This window comes from Panthera onca, chromosome A3, assembly GCF_046562875.1.
Source record: "Panthera onca isolate mPanOnc1 chromosome A3, mPanOnc1 haplotype 2, whole genome shotgun sequence".
In the NCBI taxonomy this organism is placed as follows: Eukaryota; Metazoa; Chordata; class Mammalia; order Carnivora; family Felidae; genus Panthera; species Panthera onca.
The window spans coordinates 84,439,235-84,461,475 of NC_138341.1; the positions used below are offsets into that span (position 1 = coordinate 84,439,235).

General features: G+C 41.8%; 1 long non-coding RNA gene across 1 annotated transcript; it reads left to right on the plus strand.

Annotated features, from left to right (window-relative positions):
• The first annotated feature begins 15,621 nt into the window (after positions 1-15,621).
• LOC132663503 (uncharacterized) lies at positions 15,622-19,903 on the plus strand. The gene is made up of 3 exons (XR_009603084.2): positions 15,622-16,240; positions 17,135-17,591; positions 18,602-19,903. It is a non-coding gene; the product is annotated as an uncharacterized LOC132663503 (long non-coding RNA).
• Positions 19,904-22,241: the final 2,338 nt, after the last annotated feature.

Consider the following 22,241-nt stretch of genomic DNA (forward strand, 5'->3'; position numbering starts at 1 on the left):
CCAAGGAATGGTATCTTGTTACTGAGCAATTTTCTCTTTTAGTATTTTTGCCTCTCATGGATAGAAATGTGTTCTGGTGGATTCGGTGGCACAGGATCTAAGAGCAGCCACTCTGGAGTCAGTCTTGGGACCAAGTCTCAGCTTGACCACATGCTGCCTGCACCCATTTGGGCAAATTACTCAATCTCTATCTCACTGTCCCCTCTATAAGATGGAAATATTTATTATTTGCTGCAACAAATAAATGGTATAACATACACAAAGCACTAAAACTCAATGCCTAGTCCATCATATGTCAAATATGTTAGGTATGTTAAGTATATATGTTAAGTCATGATATTAAGAACACAATTAGGCCTTAGTTGTGACAAAGTCTAATATTACGTATTTTTGAAGAATATTTTGTTGGGGCGCCTGGGTGGCTCAGTCAGTTGAGCGACCAACTTGGGCTCAGGTCATGATCTCGCGGTTCGTGAGTTCGAGCCCCGCGTCGGGCTCTGTGCTGACAGCTCAGAGCCTGGAGCCTGCTTTGGATTCTGTGTCTTCCTCTCTCTCTGCCCCTCCCCCACTCATGCTCTGCCTTTCTCTCTGTCAAAAATAAACATTAAAAAAAAATTTTTTAAGAATATTTTGTTAGTGAAAGTGCAAAAGAAAACAATCACCAGAGAAAATACTATTAATTACCTGATATTTATTCTTTCATAATTTTTCTAAGGCATTATAGATATGTAATTTTTATAGAATGCTATCGTTCTGCTCACACTTTTTATACAATCCGATTGTGTTGCTTAGCAATATATTATGAGCTTATTCTTGTGTGAATAATATTCTATAATAAAACCAAAATAATATTCTATAATAAGACTAACATATCAATAACACTGTACTGGATATTTTTGGTCATACAAACCAGAACATTTCAGGCAATATTCTTTTGAAAAGTGGCATAACAGGATCTGTTCCAAGACTTATGAAACATACTGACAAATTATCTTGCAAAAAACTTTTCACTTTATATCTCAATCCAAATGTAGGAGTATCATATATATTTTTAATGTAGACAGATTTAATTGGCACTAGCTGCTTATAACATTTTAGAGCAAGATCAAGCCTGCTTTTCTGTCCAGTGAATCTATGTTGAGCTATCTTGCTCTACTGACAACTTACTTTTCAGTTTCAGCACTAAGTCTGATGTGTTCCTGTGCTTCTAAAATTTCTATGTTGAAATCCTAACTTCAAATCATCATAATTTTATTTATAGAAGTATTAAAATGCGTTAGTGAGTTCTGTCTGAATATTATAATCTTCACTCTGTAGAAATGTAAAACCTGATTTTCAGAAGACACTGAACCATACATTTTAATTTAATTCCTTCTTTTTTTTTCAGAGAACATATTCTTTAAGATGTCACGCTTTTGAAATTTCAGATTTATTTGATAGTCTAACAGATGACCAACCTTGGTGAACATTCCACCCACGCTTGAAAAGACCATGTATTCTGCAGTTATTGAAAACTGTGTTCTCTAAACATCAATTAGATCAAGCTTGTTAATTGTGTTATTCACATCTCTCTACCTTTACTGATTTTTCTAGTTCTGGAAAATGACTGATTGCGGTAGAGAAGAGTATTACATCTGCCATTGTGATTGCAGTGGTTTATTTCTCCTTTTAGTTCTGAGAGCTTTTATTGTGAAACTCTATTTTTAGGACATCATAATTATTATGTGCACATTAATATGTATATTAATAATCATGTACATAATAATTAAGCACATAATATAATTATGTCATCCAGATGTACTGACCCTTTTATTGTCATTGAAATGTGTGTTTAGCTCCACTGATGCTCCTTTTCTTAAAATCTACTTTGGTCTTAATATAGACATGCCAGCCTCTACGATTAGCATTTGCACATATACCTTTTTCTATTTGTTTAACTTTAAATCTATTTGTGTCTTTGCATTTTAAGTATGTCTCTTATAGGCAACATAGTGTAGGATATTGCTTTTGTTATGCAACCCTACATTCTCTCCCTTTTAGTTGTAGTATTTTATTCATTTATACTTAATGTAGTCATAGATACACTTGTGTTTAGGTTTGTGATTTTGTTTTTTGTTTTATATGTGTGTTTTTGGTTTCTCTCTTTCTCCTGTCCTGTCTTCTTTTGAAATAACTTAATGTGCCTGCTAGTCCATTTTGACCCGTCTATTGGCTTTTTAATCTATGCCTCTTTGCCTTTTTAGTGGATCCTCTAGGAATTATAATGTGTCTCTTTAGATTAACTCACCTTGAGTTAATATTGTGCTATTTTACATAAAATATAAGAACCTTGCAAAAGTGTCATTCCATTTACTTCCCTTTACTATTGCTATCATATCAATTATGTCAACAACCATGATAAAGTCTTCAACAGAGTTATGATTTGTTTTGAAGAGATCTACGTCTCAAATTAAATTAAGAGAAGAAAATAAATTTACATATAGAATCTCTCATGTTCCCCAACTACTTGTCTTTTTTACTGGACTTCATTCCTTCTGTTATTCCCCCTTTGGCCTGAGGAATGGCCTATAGCCTTCCTTGCAATGTAATTCTGCTGGTAATAAATTCTCTAGGCTTCTTTGATTTAAAGTGTTTTATTTCATCCTCAGTTTTGAAGGATGTGTTCACTGATCATAGAATTCTGAGTGACATATTTTTTTTCTTTCATCATTTTAAAGGTACAGTTAATTTGTATTGAGATTGCTTTGTTTGAGTTCTGGCCTTCATTTCTTCTGATGAGAAGTCAGTCATCATTTTTTATCATTTTTCTCTTCGTGTTATACGTTGTTCTTCTACACCTGATTCCATGATTTTCTCTTGATCTTTGGTTTTACCTTTTATAAGAAGTTTATTTATTTATTGTGTGTGTGAGAGAGAGAGAGAGAGAGAGAATGAGGGAGGGGCAGAGACAGGGGTAGAGAGAGAATCCCAGACAGGTTCTACACTCAGTGCAGATCCCAATGCAGATCGATGGCTAGATCTCAACTGTGAGATCATGACCTGAGCCAAAATCAAGTCAGACAATTTACCAACTTAGCCACCCAGGTGTCCTGTTTTTTACCTTTTACTTCCAATATGTCCAGGTTTGACTTTCTTCTTATCTTTTGGACTCATTGAGATTCTTGGGTGTTGCACCAAATTTGGGAAGATTTTGGCCATTAATTCTTAAAATATATTTTCTGCCCATCTGTCCTCTCCTCTGAGACTCCAGTTATACATGTTAGAATACTTGAAGCAGTCTCACAGACCTCTAAGGCTGTGATGATTTTATTTCAATCATGTTTCTCTGTTTTTTTGATTGGATAATTTCTACTGATTTATCCTCAAGCTCACTAACTTTTCCTTTAATCTTATTTAGTCTGCTCTTAAACCCATCCAATTATTTCTTTTTTCTGTTACTATACTTTTCACAGAATTTACATTTAGTTACTCTGTACAGTTTCTATTTCTTTGCTGGTATTCCATATATCTTAGTTTATTATGTGTGTGTTTTGCCTCTATGTCATTGACTATTTATAATAGCTATTTTAAAGCCCTTGCCTGCTAATTGTAACTTCTGAGTTACCTCAAGGTGACTTTCTATCGACTTGTTTTATTTTTCCTGATGTGGGTCATATTTTCCTGTTTCATTAAATATATAGTGATTTTTAAAATTTTGGTACTGGACATTAAAAATAGTATGTTATCAAGGCTCTGGATCCCATAATGATCCTCTAAAAAAAATGACTTTTGCAATAGCAGGCTCTTAATCTAGCTGGACTTGGGCTGTAAACTTGGTCTCCCATGTGGTAGGTAGCAGCTAAAGTCTCTGCTTAATTATTTCAGCTTCCACTGATGCTTTTCTGTTGTGCTCCCAAGACCTCCAACTAAATGTTGTTTGATAGGAATCTAAGGATCCGGGAAAAGATTTTGCACGAATGTGGAGTTCACCAACTTTTGCAACTCTCACCTACAATGACCTGTCCCCGTACTTTTTGGCGGCTGCTTGACCAGCCGCTAAAGTGTCTCCTGAAATCTCAAGCCAGCAAGGCAGCCAGAGCAATATTCCAATTAGACAGTGTCCATAAAAAGGCCTCAAACCTCCAATCTTACCTGCCATAATCCACCTTTCAAAGTCACACCTCTCTCCACTAAGTTTCTGCCTGCTCTGTGTCTCTCAAAAGGAACTGCAAATTGTTTGTGTTGTCTGTGTATGTTTGCTTTTTGTTCTGATCTTACATTGTTATTGACAGAAGGGCTAAACCTATCGAACTACTTTACTACTCCAAAAAGCCATGTAAATTATACCATCTATTTTAAATGGTTTATTTCTACAAAGCATAGCTTTGTCTGTATAATTCAAATAATCCATGATTTCAAATTCTACCGTCTTTGAACAACAAAAACACCAGTATATCTTGAGACCAACAAAAAGAAAAAAAATTTTTTAAAAAAAGCAAGTAGTAATAAACAGCAGAAAACCTATTTTGACTCTGAAGAGAAAAAAAAAAGCCCCCAGAATTTAATTGGAATGTGAAATTTCTTCAACTTTCAAATTAAACGTCTAGTGCAGTTCTGTCCAATAGAACTTTCTCTAATGATGTATATGTTTTACCTATGTCTTTTATGATAACCACAAGACATAGGTAGCTATTGGGCACTGAAAATGTGGCCAACATTACTAAAAAGTTGAATTTTTATTATTCTTAATTTTATTTTATTGCTTTTAATCAGTTTATTTTGAGAGAGAAAGTGTGTGTGTGTGTGTGTGTGTGTGTGTGCACATGTACATAAGCAGGGGAGTGGCAGAGAGAGAGGGAGAAAGAGAATCCCAAGCAGTGTCTATGCTGTGAGCGTGGAGTCAGGCTTGGGGCTCAATCCAGCAAACCGTGAAATCATGACCTGAACCGAAACCAAAAGTCAGAAGCTTATCCAACTGAACCACCCAGGTGCCCCTATACTTACTTTTACATATTGGAAATTTAAATAGCCACATGTGGCTAATGTCAACTGCACTGAGCAGTATAGGTATAGTGCAAATGAAACAAGCAAGAGATTATCATCAACAGCAGGTAGAAGCCATTTTTGATGAGATAATAGAGATATTTTAATGTGGCTTAATCAAAGAAATAAAGAATTCAGTGATTTATGATATAAAAATGTTTAACTATCCCTCACTATACCATTTTCTTCTAAAACATTACATAGCATTTATACTGCTGCTGTTTCTGGACTATATTTTTAGGACCAAGGAGCAAATGACTAAAAAGAAAAAGGATAACATGAATTTATTAATAAATTAAACATTTTATCATGCAGATTATGTAGTAATTATGGCCCCCAAGTTAAAACTCACTTGATTTATTATGGTGAATATGTATATAAAGCAGGGTCACATCTCACTTAGAGGTGAGGATTTCAGGTAAAGTGAAAAGCAAGATGGTCTGAATCACCCTTGAAGCAAAAATTCCTTTATATCTATCTGCTATAAAATGAAGCATGTTACTAACTCATGATAAATTCACTCCCGACCATTTTTCCTCCCAGACTGGAATAGATCATTGTTTCCAAGGCTGAACAACAGATGGTAACAACGGTCTAATATTTAGATGTAACGCTGTGTGAGTAGCATTTCCTACACATAGTCTCCCAGAACCTACTCAGAGAGGACAGGTATCTTGCTCTGAGATACAGGGACTGTGGCCATTTAAAGAGCCAACACACCTCTCGCCATGCAGTTACCCCATGGCAATGCTCGCGGTGAAGGGAAGACAGGGGACATTGCCCCCAACTATGACAATTCTCTCTCCTTCTCTCTGTGTGTGTTCATCATAACTCCTGTCAGAAATTCATGTACTTGAATTTGAGCCAGCTAAGTATGCTTATGTGAAACTCCCTTATAATGCATTTGGGGAAATGATCAGTAAAAATGGATAGAGACCATAGTTTTTGACTCTAATTGTTTGTATTTCCGGTACCCAGAAAATCCAAACTGCCCCTTCTTTAGCCGTACTAGACAATTAAGTCTTTAGACTATTCTTGGATTCACAGGGAAAATAGAGTAAGACTGTTAGACCATCTCCGAGCACAAAGAATTACCATCCAGAAGGACTGACCAATTGTAAGCACGTCCTAATTAAGATATTGGCATTGTCTGCCATGCTTCTGGTCTTAGAGTACAATTAATCTGACATGTTTCCCCTCTGTGTATATGTCTATTCTAGTGCCTATTGGTATTACCAGAGTTACCCAAATGATGCAGTTACCTCCGTGTTCTAGCAGAAATAAATGGAAGCCTTGATTACCGTTATTTATCTGTTTGGGGAAGTCTTGCTGTATGATAAAATAGTTCCAAAATGTTAGGAGGACAGAATACAAACTCTATCTGTAATTTCATTACGTTTCACCCATTCTAAATGGCAGTGTGGGATATTTATTTTTAAAAGACTATCACATGAATGCTTTCCTCTCCTTGGCCCACTTACCCTTTCAATTTTTCCTTATGGAACTAACAATGATAATACCAACAGCACCAAAAACATAGCAAGTGCTTTATGTCTAAAGGTCATGACCTTGGCCTTCAGAAAAACACAGTCACTCTTCCCGCATGAGTCTTTGTGAATCTTACACTGAACCCTCTACCAAAAGTACTTCTCTACATTGACGAGAACTGGTTGGTTGACTATATTATTTGATAAGAAGAGTTGCGTTTTTATTTGAGGATGGGATGATTTTTCACTTTGAATTATTGCTTGGTTTTCTTCCCATACAATTCCATTTTGAGCCACTTGTGCATGCAAATTGCCTTATTTATTACCCAAAGATCAGGATCCTATCGTTTGTGTGTTTTCTCCATTCCTTCAATGTTATGGGACTTATCCCCATAAACTGATTTTCTGACTTTCGACTCCCCTCTGTTTCTGCCTATTAGTCATTTTGCTTTTCCATCTCTCCAGCGTTAGATTGCCATTGTGCCACATGTGAAACATGTTGCTTTCATTTCTCCTGTCACCCATAGTCTGAGATCTGATAACTTTAGAAAATTGCTTTCTATTGTTGACCTGCCCTTTTTTCTACAAGTCTTCTGTGATAGGACTTATTCTCCCCCGTAGTCAGAATGCAGTGAGTAACTGGGGGAGACTTTTCTGGAATCAGAATCGCTCCTTTCACCGATCCTCTCTAGACAGTTTCCCCTGATCTGGGGAAATGCCTGATTTTCTGCCCAGTTTGGACCATCGTGTGGTCCCCACTCTTTGCAGGCAGAGCAAGCCTATAGATGGATATGGGGAAGTTCCGTGTTAGTTAGGAAGCTGTGGTGGTTTTTGAATCATATTGGATGTTTTTGCAAAGTCAAGTGTATCTTTACCTTTGAGTCTTTTTTCTTAAGAACTCAAAAGATGTTTCGATGTATTCTCTTGCATGGCTCTTTGGGGAGAGAGCAAAGGTGATAGGTACATGTAAATAACGTAAATAACATCGCAACTGAAAAATTCATCCTTTCTCTTCCACATTCTTTTTCTGTTGAAGTCATCTTGCAAGATAACTTTTGCTAAAAGGTCCACTAAAATTCGTCAGTAATTCCAACGGATATACTTTTGAACGCCCAGCAGAAGGCAGGCCATGGAGGTAAAACAGCACATGGGCGCTGCACAAAGTTATTCATGGGCATTCCATGGACAGGAGAAAGGCACAAGGAGAGGACTGACTAGAGTCAAAAACCCTCTGTCAGTGCTCTATAGTAAGCATCAAAGGATGAGACTACAAGTCCAGGGGTCCAGACAATAGATCTTAGAGGGAGTCTACTGACCTACACTCTGTCCCACTAAGCAGTCAAGTTGAGGACGATTCTGGGACCTTTATAAGAAAATCAGTTAGAACAGGATCCCTCATCCTCCAATCCCACAAACGGCAACAATGCTTAAGAATCTTTAGAACTTAGTGTCTGTAGCACAAAAATGCCCACTGAAACTCGGAGTTGATCAGAGTTGGTTTTTCTGAGAATTATAGCTCAAGTAACTGACCTACTATCGCTCTCACTTCTGATAATTTACTTATAATCTCCCAGAATTGTCTTCCTTGTAGAATTGCTGTAAAGATTAAATGAGATAGTGCTTAGGACGTGCGCAGGCTAAGAGCCTGATAAATGAGCATTGTTCCTGCAGAGGCTGCTGAGAATAACAATGGTAGTTTCACTTCTGCTACATAGCCAAGGGGATACGTACCGGGGACCCACAAGGTGAAAAGTGCAAAGTGACGGGGTGCTTTTTATACCTTGTCACACACAAGCCAGAAGCACTTGGTGCTTTGCCTGGCGGGGCAGAGAGTGAAATTATGAAAGTGGAATGAGATCCAGAAGGTGAGGCTAGAGGTAGAAAAGGAGGACCAGAAGGCAGGTTTTTGGCAAGGGAAGCATAATGCAAAGCTGGGGTGAGTGGCAGCCAGAGTTCCTTAGAGAAGAGAACATCCTACTGGCAGACGATATCTCTGCTTGGATCCTGGCCCCTAGAGTCTGTCACCAATGCACAAGTTCCAGACTGATAGTCTACCTGGTGGTCAATGGAACTCAGGCCCTCTACTGGGTCTTTGGGGCCAACCGAGGAGCACTGGACCTTACCAGGGTGAGGCTCCATGTGGTAGAGTCTAAGAAGCCTGGTGGACTCTTCCATCCAGGTACCGAGACTATGGCAAATCCATTGTCTAAAGATGAGTAAGTGATTCTCGGTGTTTCCCTAGCACCCATGTTGAAGGCCTCTCAGGATCACCGTAGCTGTCAGGTATTTGTAGAAGAGTCCTCAGGAAGGAGCCAGTAGTGTTATGCACCCTGCACAAGCAAGGGCCACGCAGAAGAGCTGCGTTAAACCATTTGCCTCTGGTCCCGCAATTCGCCCTCCGCAGAGCTGGGTCTGACCAAGGTCATGGTGGGCTCATTTTCATGGTCCCATAGCACCTTTCTGTTAAAGCTTGAAATAATTTTTACCAAGCTGACGATAAGAAAGGCAATTGTTCAGAGCCAATAAAATAAAGTCGAGAGGACAGCAAATATTTAAATGTAAGTCATATTCAGATATTTTCAGCGGAGTAATGTGCTAGCAAAACATTTCTTGTTGTTCTTTCATTAAGTGGAGATGCAGGGAGGTCATAAGATATGCTATCCTGCGGTCTGCTGTTACTTGGATAAGCCGGAAGCTCGTATTTGCCAAGTTTCCTTAGTCGAGAAGTGTCATGTCAATGAAGTTAACTGTTGAGAACAAAGTATTTGAACTTCAAATTGTCATTCAAGAAAAGAATTTTGAGTACTCCTTTAAAAAAATTGGCAGTTGTCATTTAATAGATGATGTGATCTAAAAGCATATTATTTTTTAATGTTACCTAGGAGATCTCATCAGCTTCATGACATTCTTAATCTTTGGTATAATTGTCTAAATTGATAGAACATCTTTTATTAAACTGATAGAGGTACATCCTGCCCTTTTATGAGTCAAGTAAACAGGTGTGATTATTCAGGGCTCTAAGTTCTTACTTCTTTTGTCTTTCCCTTTTTTTTTTTTTATCAACCCTCCTAAAACTTTCTGATACTGATAAAAGTGGCACGGTTTTAAAAGATAAGAAGCACCCAAATTATCTTCTCCCTGACCTTTATGGTTTCCAGAACAAGTCGTTTCTGTTAACAGCGCAGTTCAAGCTTTTTCTTACAAAGGATGCGTGGCATTGCGCCCTAAGAAAAACATTTATTGTCCCTGATAAGGAAAGTTATTAAGCCCTCATCTTTGCTCAGAAAACCATTTCGAGCAAAAGAAAATTGGGGGATATTTTAGAACGCCTGAGGAAAATTTTGAAAGAAGGGGGGGGAAACGTCCCGTAAGTTACATTTTCTTCAGGTACGCATGTAGTTTTATAACTTTGACTATGCCTTGTTGCAACAAGTAAGATAGGTTTCAAGGATAATTCTTGGCAGCCTTTCGATAGAAGCAGCACACTGACACCGCTGAAGTTTAATGTGTTGAAGGTAAGTTTTGTAAAAAGGATTATTGGGAGAATGTGAGCAGGAAACTGGCACAGAGTTAAAATTCATATGATATGTTAACCGAACTTAAACCTTTAAACCCGGCTGCTTATTTTTATTATTATTATTATTTATCTTTTTTTGAGAGAGAGAGAGAGAGAGAGAGAGCTGTGGAGAAACACAGAAAGAGCGGGACAGAGGATCCAAAGCAAGCTCTGTCCTGACAGCAGCAAGCCCGATGCGGGGCTCGAACTCACAAACCACGAGATCGTGACTTGGGCCAAAGTCAAAGCTCAACCGACTGAGCCACCAGGGCGCCCCTAAACCTGGTTGCTTCTTACATTGAGCAATTCAGATTCAGTGGTCATCTTCTGAAGGAACCTGTGTGCTTTCATTAAAAGCGGTTTCATGAACAGTGTTTGTTCAGAAAGGCAGATGCATACAAAAGCTCATCCACTAGTGGTCAGCTGCCTTCGTCAGTTTTTTCCTGGGGCTTCAAAACAAACAAGCGGGATCTATGGATCCTTGCAGGTTGCATGGTCTGTGACACTACAACTCTGTTGCCATTAATTTTTAAGGAACTACGGACCGAATGTCCAGGAAGGCAAAGTTATAATATAAACCTCCTCCTTGTTACCAAAAAAGTGGGGGTCTCTTTTGCGCTGTTTTGGACTAGCTGAAGGTACAGTGCATAGTCAGGGAAAAAGCACAAAGTATCTTGGAGCCACATAAAAGGAAGCATACATTTACAAATAATAAGATTCATTAAGGAAAATAATAGAAGAGGCAGTAATAGTCATTAAGTCTAGAATTCATAACTTCAGATTTCTCGTGCACAATAAGCTTTCTGGTGTGCCACTGTTTTTAATAGCCTAGCAGCTTTTTAAAATTCTTTTCTTAAAAGATGATGGGCTTCGAGCGCTAGGATATGCAAGTACACAGAAAAGACTGGCTTTGCTGACCATTTCTTTGTGTTTGGGTATATATTTCTGTATGGCATAATATTTCCACTTGCACTGGTTTCCTGGCACGAAAATGTTTATTGCGCTCATTAGCTAAGAGGGTATCGGCACTGGTCCAATGAACACAGATCTGCCTTCTGATTTCAGCCATTAAATTGCAGTGGGATTCACAGGCTTAACATTGTGGGTGTGAGGATGATAAAATGGAAACTCCGTCTTTAGCCCAGTTACCATGGATGCAGTTAAAGGTCATAGTGCCAGCTGCTAACTAGTTGCCTTTTGAGCTGTGCTTCCCCTCCTGGCTCTGTGTTTTCGAGCACTTCCGTTCCTTGAGGTCTGTCCTGGAATACCTTCACCTAATTTCGTGACACGCTAACCTCTTCTTTAAAACGGCAGGCTCCCTCCTTTCAAGACAACGGTTGCCATGGATCTCCTCTTTTATGTACGTATTATAGACACGGTATAGAATCCAAAGGTAAAGGCCTTAATAAAAATCCAAATTGCTGTGGCTTCGGCATCCTGCGTTACTTTCTCATTTTCTGCACAGCGCTCATTCCCAGCCTCGCCCCCACCGCCCCCAAAAAGTATGGTAAATTCCCATCTTCGTTCAAACTGGTAATGGGTTGAGGCACCGATGCATTCACAACGCGAACCATCAACTTCTTCTTCGTTCGGCCCAAAGTCCTAGGAGTTAATTCCTTGTATTGCATGAGGTGTCAGGGTAATTACTGCTGATCAACCCTGTTTCCCCGCGTGCTGCCCAGCCTCGCGGGCCCCCTGTTTATTGATGCACCGCTACAGCATCGCGGCGCTTTCATTCAGCCAAGCTTCTTAATCGAAAGGGTTTGGACAATGTCGGATTTTCAAAGAGAAGAAGTAGGGGAAAAAATTAAAAGTAGCCAAGCAAAATAAAGTGCCTGGTAAGAAACCTGAATGCTCTACAAAATATTTCCTGATGTCGACACTTCGTCTCAATGCATTTTAAAACTCCCATTCAGTCTCCCAAAGAAGGTGCTGTGAGCCTTTCCTTGGGCGACCTAACCGTACGATCACATTTTGAAATATTTGGGGGAACGTGTAGCTTGAAAAAAAAAACACTTCGGGAAAGTTTATTGCTTTTTGTTCTATTTAGATATGTCTCAACTGTGTGGAGCTATATAAGCCAGAATACAAAGAAACTTACTAAAAAAAAAAAAAAAAAAAATGTTGTGCCCCTCTGTTTTAAACACACATTTATATAACTTGTCATTTCATAAAAATAAATTAAGTATTATATGAGCCAAATGTTTCAATTCCACACAAGAGTGGTTTCTGGGGCTCTTGGCAGAATGCCACTATATTCATTTTTATTTCAAACACAATGTGAAGTCTTTAATTTTAATACACTTTGTAACTATAATGGTTATAAGGCATATACTGTATTAATCCACCCTCATCTTTTTCTGGGCCTGGGCAGATTTCACTGGAGAACAGAAAGATCCGTTGATTTCATGTACCTTACATACTTTAAAATACTGCGGGAAGCCTGGGGTGGGGTGCGGAGCCCGGCGAAAGAATTCAGAGCCGGGCACTCAGGGCTCAGCGCCCTAAACGTTGCCACTGGCGTTGGCATATCATCCTTGCACGTGTCCGGTCCCCGAGTTCAAGGGACGGCCAGATAGAAAAGCGAGGCGAGCAGTCGAGAGGGGAGGGGAAGTCCCATCTGCCGCCTGGGGCTCTTCCCCGGCTCTTGAGTCCCTGGGCACCTCCCTCGGGAGCCATCTCTCAGCCTCTGGCAGTCTGAACGGAGAGGAGGACTGGTTAGTCAGCTGATGGGAGCCTCTCTGCAAGCGCCCCATGTGATGGCAGTGTGGTCATGGGCCAAATCCTTCCCCACAGCTCCTTTATCCTCTGGAACTCTACTGGCCAACAGTCAGAGAATGAGCAGGGGACAAGAACACTAGGAGATCCCTGCCCCGTTTAATCCGAGCTAGTCTGCCAGAAAAAAACGAGAGGCTGATGCCCGGTAAGAGGCACCAGAGTGGCAACGACAAATACATATGTAAATCTATTAATCCCCAGGGACAGTCCCCAGGTCTCAGAGCAACCTCAGCAGCAGAGAGGTATTTCTTCATTAAAGGGGCCGGAGGAGGGGGCGGGAGGGAGAAGTCATTCTCCTAAGCCTTGCGACTGTATTCTTGGGGACACCAGAATAACACGTTTCCAGCGCTCAGGGAGACTTGAGCTCTCTCCTCTTCCTCTGCCACACTTCTAATCAGAGAATTTCTTCCTGTGCCTTGTTTACTGTTGATATTTTCTGGCTGATTGGAGAGGAATGACATTTTGACAATTTACTGTAGCAGTAAGCACTGTACAAACAAAAGGTGCTGATGAAAACTGGAACCCATTATTATGTAAATGACGGCTGAGTAACACAGAATCTGTCTCCCAGTCACCATCATTGAGACCAGTTTTACTCAATGATAATAATTTTCATGATTGCAGACTTCAGAGTGATCAGAAATATGCTTTAGCTGTTGCATTTATCTGCTGCTGGTACTTGACCCTTAATTAAATTCTGAAACTTTTTTATATAATAAAGTAAAATACAGCTGACACTTCCGTTCAAACAAAGAGGCTCAAACACAGAGCTACCAAATAAGATAAAGGTATTTCAGACTTACCTCGCTGTATTTATAGTAAACACGGATTGTACAGTGTATTTTGAAAGCGAGCTTAAAGTTTCAAATGCAGATGTGTGTTTTCAAGTAATCTCAATTCTGTACTTCGGCACGGCTCTTCTTAAATAATGCGAAACCTCTGCGGGCTCATCTTGGACACGTCATAATAAAAAAATCTGTTTGAAAGGCATGTAAATGTGCTCTGAAAATAAGTTCTGTGGATTCTTTAAATCATCCGTCTTAATATCTAGACTATTCAAAGCGAGTCCTCAAAACTACGCCACTTATTAAGACCCACACAGCTTGGGGAGCCTGCACTGAGCTTTGGAAAGGAATATTTTCCTCAGAAATGTGTTCTTGTCTTAAAAGGAGAAAGCCAAGGCAAATTTTCAAGCAGCATTTTGGCTTCAATGACAAATTGATTGGCTAAAACAGATGTCAAAGTGAAAATACAAAGAGCCAGGCATTATATGCAGGTATCAGCTGTTTTCTTAAGAATGGCTGACAGTAAAAGACACTTTGGCTAATGTGTTCTTATTCTCTTGAAATCCTGCTAATGCTCCAGAGCATTTATTTACCTTGGAGTTCTCGCACTCTTTCAGGGTTGGCGGGGGAGGGCAGAATGGGGGGGGGGGGGAGGGGGAATCTTCGTTCTGAATATGTTAATAAGTAAAAGTCAATTTAAAGGGGGCAATTGTTTGAGCCCGTTTTTAATATTTCCTTAAATATCTAACCCTTTCTAGCCAGGCAGCTCACAGAGCCAATGAGCTAAGAAGGTAATTACTTAAGTGGATTTCATGAAGAGCAGAAAGATGATTGTGTCACATTAAATAACAATTGTGTCCTTAATGATGTGTTGTGCTATAATGCAAACACCCCTCCGCCATCTCTGGCCAGGGCTCCAGTGTTCCTTTCTAATGACTCCTGGGGCTTCGGTCCCCTTGCCACGACTCGGGGCTTTCAGAGCCTATGTAAACACCAAGTGAGCTGGTATATTTTTTTAGACTGTGGTGCCTGCAGCTGCGTGGTCATTGATAAATTGGCTATGAATTGCTGAAATACTTCATATGAATATAAACATTGTTGTAGCTTTGTAGCTTGGAAAAAGGAAGAAAGAAATGGACTGGACCTGACAGAGGAGACGGCAAGTCCAGAACACAACCTTCCAGAGCTTTCGTTCTTTGTAGAGTAAAGGCCCCATTTACTTGGAAACCCAGCACGATAGTCCCCAAAAGTGTGTGTGTGTGGAGGGGGGAGGGATGTGAATGCAGTTTTAGAAATTGCATGAAGTGTGATTTCATATTTAGGCATTTCTCTCCTATAGAATATAGAAGCAGGACATAATATTGCTGTATATTAGATTTTGTTTCTTTGGAATATATAGTATTCTGAGCATCTGTATCCACTCCACTTGGTCTAGAGATACAAAAGAAGGGCCAGCATAATAAATATATCCGATCTCTGACTTAGGATTCACATGAGATGCTATCTAGCCTTAGAGGCAGAATTTTCACAGTGATGTACACTTAAGAAAGAGAGAAAAAAAATAAAAACATGAACAGGATAATTAGCCCATGGCTATAAATTTTCTTGACTGCTCTTGGATGCTATTATAATGACCGGTTCCCATATAGTCCATCATAGTATCTCTTCGTAGACTCCACATCGAATCTTTACAAGATCATTTCTTTCCCGATGTTAAAATTAATACATCGGCTTTCAAAGGATATGATTCAAATGAAATGTACAAAATGCAATAAACAACCCAAACGTGGAGAAAGTACTTTGCACGAAATCCTATTTGATTAGCAACGTACCCATTTCACAGCACGAAGAAATAAGGTCCTTAAGGTCAGGAAATCTGAACCTCACTATAGGTTAAATATCTTGTGGTTGTTGAAATGAGCAAATCTCTTACCTCTAATATTTTGTCTTTGTCTGTTTGTTGTTTGTGCTATTCAAGGAAGGGAGACATTTGGATCAGAACATTTCAATCAGATGATTGAAATGGAGACTGGAAACCCCTGATCATGTTGAAAGACACCGGATCCGACTCTGGAAATAACTAGCACAAAATCAGATTCCATAATCATGAAAGAAACACCCGTGGGCCGCCAAGCATCTCTCTTTGCAGATATAAGATCACCGCCCTGGAGCAAGGGGAGAAGGCCACCTTTACTGGGTCCTGTAGAGGGCACTGCCTTAGCTGATGCTTCCTTCCTGCTCTGTGAGACAGAGTATCAGACCCCACCTCCCCCCGCTTTCTCGGAGCCTGGGTCCACCCAGGTCTGACTGACTCCAAAGCAAGACTTGTTTACAGCATGGATATGATCCAACGGGTGGGAGAGACCAGTCAACATTGAAATCCAGATGCAATAATAAAGCCTCAACCAAGCGCTGCAGGCAGCTGGAGAAGGAGCTGGTGAAGGAGGGGTCACAGAGGCCACCCCTCATCTCCAATATCCTTTTCCAAAACAAGTATGAGCGGCTCTACAAGCTTATGGGAGCTATACATAAGCTGCTTAGAGAGCCGCTCATACTACTGGGCACCGAGGACTCTAATTACTAGGCAAGTATTTCCCCCTGCACTCTAAACAGTTAAGTATTTTGTGTCCATTTTACAAACAAGAGAGAGAAAACGCATGAACTAAATGATTCCTCGAGCCACACACTCTTCCAAGTGTTTGACGTACATTAACATCTCAAAGCCACCTTGCGAGTTAGGCATTACCGGATTCGTTCCCATTTTACAGATGAGGCAGTGAGCCACCAGGATGAGTGACCAGGGTGAGGTCACGTAGCTGGAGAGCGGAGGGCCAGTTGCGGACCCAGGATGGCTGTCCCGAGCCTGGATCACTGAATTGCACTGCCCTCCAGCAAAAGCAATTAAGGCTGGTCGGAGTGAACCATCCCAGACCGTGGGCAGGGTGGAGGTTATAAACATTGACTAAAAACCCTGTGACGAATGGGGGAAGTATTTATTCCTTTCAATACAACCTATCTGGACGCTTTCCTTTTCTCATGATGCATGTACAGAATTCAAGTTGGTGCCCACAAAATTTGCCTCCTACCCTCAGATAGGCATACAGTAAAATACAGACACGGTTCCAGCGAAATCTACGCTTGCACGTATCACATTTAATGTGCTTCTGAATTGTAGATAAATTTATCATCTAGCATTTTGATGCCAATAAGCCAATTCATATGAAAGAGGCTTGCAAAAAGAAAAAAATTATTCTTGAAGCTTCAGGAAGAGACTTACAAGTAATAATGAAATATCAGAGGAAGGTATAAAATGATTTGGGGTGAAGTTATACATGATAGTATTCGCTCAAAACATTTGAGATAGTAAACTTTTCCATCCTTCAGTGATTTCTGAATTTCTCGCACAGTGCTACTCAGTTTTCTCAATCAACGTTGGGGGCTGGCCCAGCATCCTTTGCAGTTTCCAGAGCATGTGATGATGTTCTATTTCCTTTTCCACCAAACAGAAACCACGGTCTTCTACCGCTTTCCCACGAAGCCCCTCAGACTGAGACACCACGGAGGTCACCTCTCGCCTTCAGGAGCTGGCTGGTCACTAGCTCCTGCATGGCCTCTGCCCTTTAGGGTGGTGTATAGAACCTTCCCAATAAGAACACAGTGTCCCTCTGTTCACATATGGCTGGGGGTTGTAATATATACATTTTAAAGCATATTTGCTGAGCTACCACTATGTACCCAGCACTGTGCACTCCTTGTCTCTCCCTGGAGCATGGATGGAGATTTCAGAGCAGTCCCCTCTCTGAATACGGAGTGAGAGACCCTCACTGGCCTGAGGCTCCCTTAAGGCTTATGTGACAATGCACCTGCTGAAAATGCAAGCAGGAGCCCTGAACTACATCTAAGCCACTTTACTTTCCTACACAATGATGCTCTCTACCTGGGTTCCCAGAAGCAGACACAGAGGTAGAGTTTATGGTGTGTGTGTGTTGGGCGGGGGGCGGGGGGAGGAGGGGGGAGTGGTTTAAAGGGACCAACAGGTGGGAAGGAAGGGAATAAAGCCAGACTAGGCGGACGGAAAGGCTGGGCTGCTTTGAAGTGTCTACAAAGTCCCAGCTGACCTCAGGAGCCCTGGAGCTAGAGTAGCCCTTCAAAGTTGTCCCCAAATGGAGCAAGGCAGTCAGGCTTTTTATCCTCTACATCAGCTGACCGATGATAAGGGATGTCCCAGGAAGAGGCGTGACCTGGGACAAAGCAGCACTCTCCAGCCAAGGAGACTTCAGGAGAGGCTGACAGTTGAGCACCGTTCTGCCCAGCTGGCAGAATGACGGATGTGGGCAGCACAGGATAATGTCCATGAGAGTCTCCTTATCTTAAATCTAGAATCCCGTTCTATGTCATTTAACGGGAAGCAAATGAGTCCAAAGAATTAGCATTTCTCAGATGCATCAAGTTCGTGTCCGCGCACGATAGGAATCACTCCTACCACGCCCCGGACAGCAGGTCACCTAGCTTCTATTTGGACACTTCTAAGAACAGGAGCTCATTGTTGGGGAGCTTTAGTTGTTACACGGTTTTTCCCAACGTTGAGCCAAATCTTCCAGGTAGAAATTGCTCTTTAATAATAGCCATCGTATTGACAAGTTATTGGCCGGGTAGCAAAACTAGGAAAGAATAGCGCGTTTGTGCAAATCCATTTGGACCAAGGACTGAAATAATGGAGTAGATATTTATTCCTTTTTTGAAAAAAAACTATTCTACGGGCTCTTCTCCACCGAAGAGTCAGAGTGATCTTTTTTTAAACAAAGATCAGATCAGTCATAGGCTATGCTCAAACTCCTTTACTTGGAATGTAGCCCACAGGCCTTGTCCTGGCCTACAAGTCCCCTCCTTTCCGGAGCCTGACCCTGGCGCGGCCCTCGCCTCCTACCTACCACCCTGGATTCAGCCACTTTGCTCTTTTTACTGTTCTGCAGACACTCCCACGTCATTCTGCTTCAGGCCTTTGTACTTGCCGGGACGTCTGCCCTTAACGCGCATCCTCCAGACTTTTGCAAGGCTTCATTCAAATGCCAACTTCTCAGAAAGGCTTCCTGACACACCCCTCCTCAGAAGAGCTCCTCACCCTCGCGACCCCCTCATTCTGCTTGCTTTCTCTTCATAGCCCTCGCTAATTCCTAGTGCGTGTGTTGAAGTTTTGTTCGGCACTACATCTCTACGCTCCTAAAACAGTTCCTGGCACATAGGAGCATTAAGTAAATATTTGTTGAGTGAGAACGCAAATAAATAAATCAGTGCACAAACAGAACCTTGCCCAAAAGTTACGGGTAGCGCAGTTGGGAAGTTGCTGAAATGTTCGAGGTGGGGCTCAGAATAAACCTCAACCGAAAGAAAACCATTTAATAAGGGGAAATCCAAACGTTTATTCTCCTGAGTCACAATCAAAGAGAAGAGAATTTCTATCGCACTTCATATATAGGCACCATACTGTAAATCCTGGAGGGCAGGGACCAGGTTTCATTCCTCTCTTATCCCCTGAAGCTCCTAGCCTGGTAACCTTGAGTGCATTAGGCACCCTCTAAATGTCTGTTGAACATAATCAATTTAGCATATCAGTCAACCTGGCCACTAAAACCAAGACTTTGGTCACCTGATGCTGTCATGGGGGAACGGAGAAGGCTAGCCTGTTTCAAGCATCATTACATTTTTTTCTTCCGCATCTTTAAGAGCATCAGACCGGTGCACCAAGTTTCTTCAATGTGTCTGTAGACGTAGTTAGGAAAAAAAACATTCAAGATTGCATTGCCATTTAAGAGAGTTTGCTAGCGTTCCGTAGAATGAAAGCCCCATTCAGTGGAACTCGGAAGGACCAGCCCGTAAACAACATTTACGGAGTGGGCTCTGTGCTCAGCCCCACGGTGGTCAGAGCTGCCGTCTTAATGACCCGGAGAAATGCCCAGGACATACTCTGCTGTTGAAGGGAAGTTGTGTGGGGAGTTTGGCTGGGTTCCTTGATTTTAGTTTGGTAAACCACCCATTCTGCCTCCTTAGGAGAAATTGGTACAGCGTCCTGAGGCAAATAAATGACTGACCCTGAGTCTCCCCTTTGAGGACCCATGCTTCCCCGGGAAGGCCAGGAGAAGCAAGTCCTTCGGCCCTGCCTAGTCCCCTCCCGCCATGACGTGGGGATGTGTTGGCAATGAGGGTAGCTGGTCGATAGTGGTAAGAGACTCATTTAGCAGAGAGGTACTAAAGCAAACATGCAAACATGAACCAAATATCACATGCAAACATGAACCAAATGTCACCAAGTCCGGGCCAAACCTCCCATCGCCAACAGCCTGGGGTGGGGGGGGGGGGGGGGATAACGAGAAGATGAGGGAAGCAGAGGGAACAGGAAGAGCGGAACAGAGCAAGAGTGACCCATGTAACAGCAGGGGGCCCCGTGTGTCCTGTTCCTTTGTAAAGCGGTGAGCCATGCTAAGAAGACATTTCTTTTTGTTGTTGTTTTTAATGCTTATTTATTTATTTTAAGATGTGGGGGGGGGGGCACACAGAGAAATAGAGAGAGAGAGGGAGGGAGAAAGAGAATCCCAAGCAGATTTCATGCTCAGCGCAGAGCCCGACGTGGGGCTCGATCTCACGAACCGTGAGATGGCAACCTGAATGGAAATCGAGAGTCGGATGCTTAACCGGCTGGGCCACCCAGGCACCCCGCGACGTTTCTTTTTTAAGTTATCTCTTTTTTATTATCATAAAAGGAACCAACTTTTTTTTTAATTTAGACAACACACCCGCGCACAGAAAGGTTGGATGAATCCACTTGCAATCCTACCACATGCAAATCAGCGCTTGTTAATCTATTTACATGGATGCTACGAGTATCTTTTTCTCTATATAATGTAGCTAATGTCTATTAACAAAAATCTAACTGTTGACCATTAAAGAATTCTGCAGTTCTGCAGTATCCCAGAGAAAGGAATGATCCAGTACGTGATGTTGCTGTACAATCTTTGGTCCATTCATTCAATGAATACTTTGTAAGTACCTACTATGTTCCAAGAAATAGTCTTACAAGCTTGCGATACAAAATGAAAGACATTGTCCTTGTCCTCAAGCAGGTCAAAGCGAGACAAGAAAGTAATTACAGTTCAGTGAATTATAATTCAGTGAGTAGGTGCATCTTGCTTAGCCAGAGACTGAGATTTTCAAAAGACATGATAAATGAATTCAGTATTGATGAGTAGGAGGCAGTTAATAGGAAAAGAAGTTAGGGGGAGGGAACCTGATGTGCAAAGACACGGATCTGAGAGTAAACACAGTGCATCTGAGGAATAGCCAGGAGATCAGATGAACTGGGGCAGAGCAGGCAGAAAACAAAGTAGGAGACATAGGAAAGGGATCATGCTAAAGAATGCTGACCTTGCCAGGTGCGGGACTCAGGAGGATTCTGAAAAGCCCAGGCTGGCATTTCCTAACACGACTCCGAGTCCAGTATAAGGCATGGACTGGGGATACTGGAAGCATGGACAGCGGTGAAGGGTTTACCTGAGCCCAGGTGGTAAGATGCCCCTGAAGAGTACCCAGGACCAAGGGGAGCACGCTTGGATCCCGAGGAAAAGGAGGCAGATGGAGCGGAGGGGGTGGGCGAGACGGGGGTCAGCGTCAGGTGACAAGGCAGTGGGTGGAATATACGGACCAGCCTTCTGGGAGAAAGGACTGGCAGAGGTTGCGGTGCCCAAGCACCAGGCTCGGTGAAGAACCATACAGCCAAGCGAGGAAATGGAATTGAAACTTAGTCACGTGGACTGAACTCTACGACAGGAGCGAGAAAAAAGCTGAGGCTTGATGGTTATGCAGGTGTTTGAGGCACAATTCGAGACAAACTGCACCCCGGGCATATGATAGTAAGACTGGTCTGCCCCTTCCTGACTCCCTTCTCAAAATGGCCACCTTCGGGAAAAGTACTGCACAAATGCTGTTCCCCCCAGGTTTTCTGTATTTCACTTCTCACATCTTACCTAATCCATCAGAGGAACTCTATTTCTTCTCACTCTCTTTCCCACCCTTCCTCCCCCTCCTTCCTTCCTTTCTTCTTTTTTTCTTGGAAAAAGACCTGTCGTGATCTGTCTGAATGGAAGGCCGGGGTGGGACAGCACATTAAGTTTGGGACAGTATTTAGAAATATTGAAGTTAGGGGGAGCGTGGGTGGCTCAGTCAATTAAGCATCCGGCTCGTAATTTTCGCTCAGGTCGTGGTGTCAGGGCTCATGAGATCAAGCCCCGCATCAGTGCAGAGCCTGCTCGGGATTCTCTCCCTCTCTCTCTCTACCCCTCTCCGGCTCCTGCATGGGCGCTCTCTCTCTCTCTCTCTCCCTCTCCTCAAAAATAAATTAATCAATTTACAAAAAGAAATATTGCAGTTAGAAGTTTGCTTCAGAAGACCCACCACACACACACACACGCGCACACACACACACCTCAATCTACACCTCATCTTTTAAAACCAAACCTACATTTCTTCAAGTGTTAGTATCCTAGATCAAACGTGTTAGAGGATTTCTTGGTTAACTTTATCACCTTATCATTTTTCGATTTGGTTTAATTTGCTGGCATG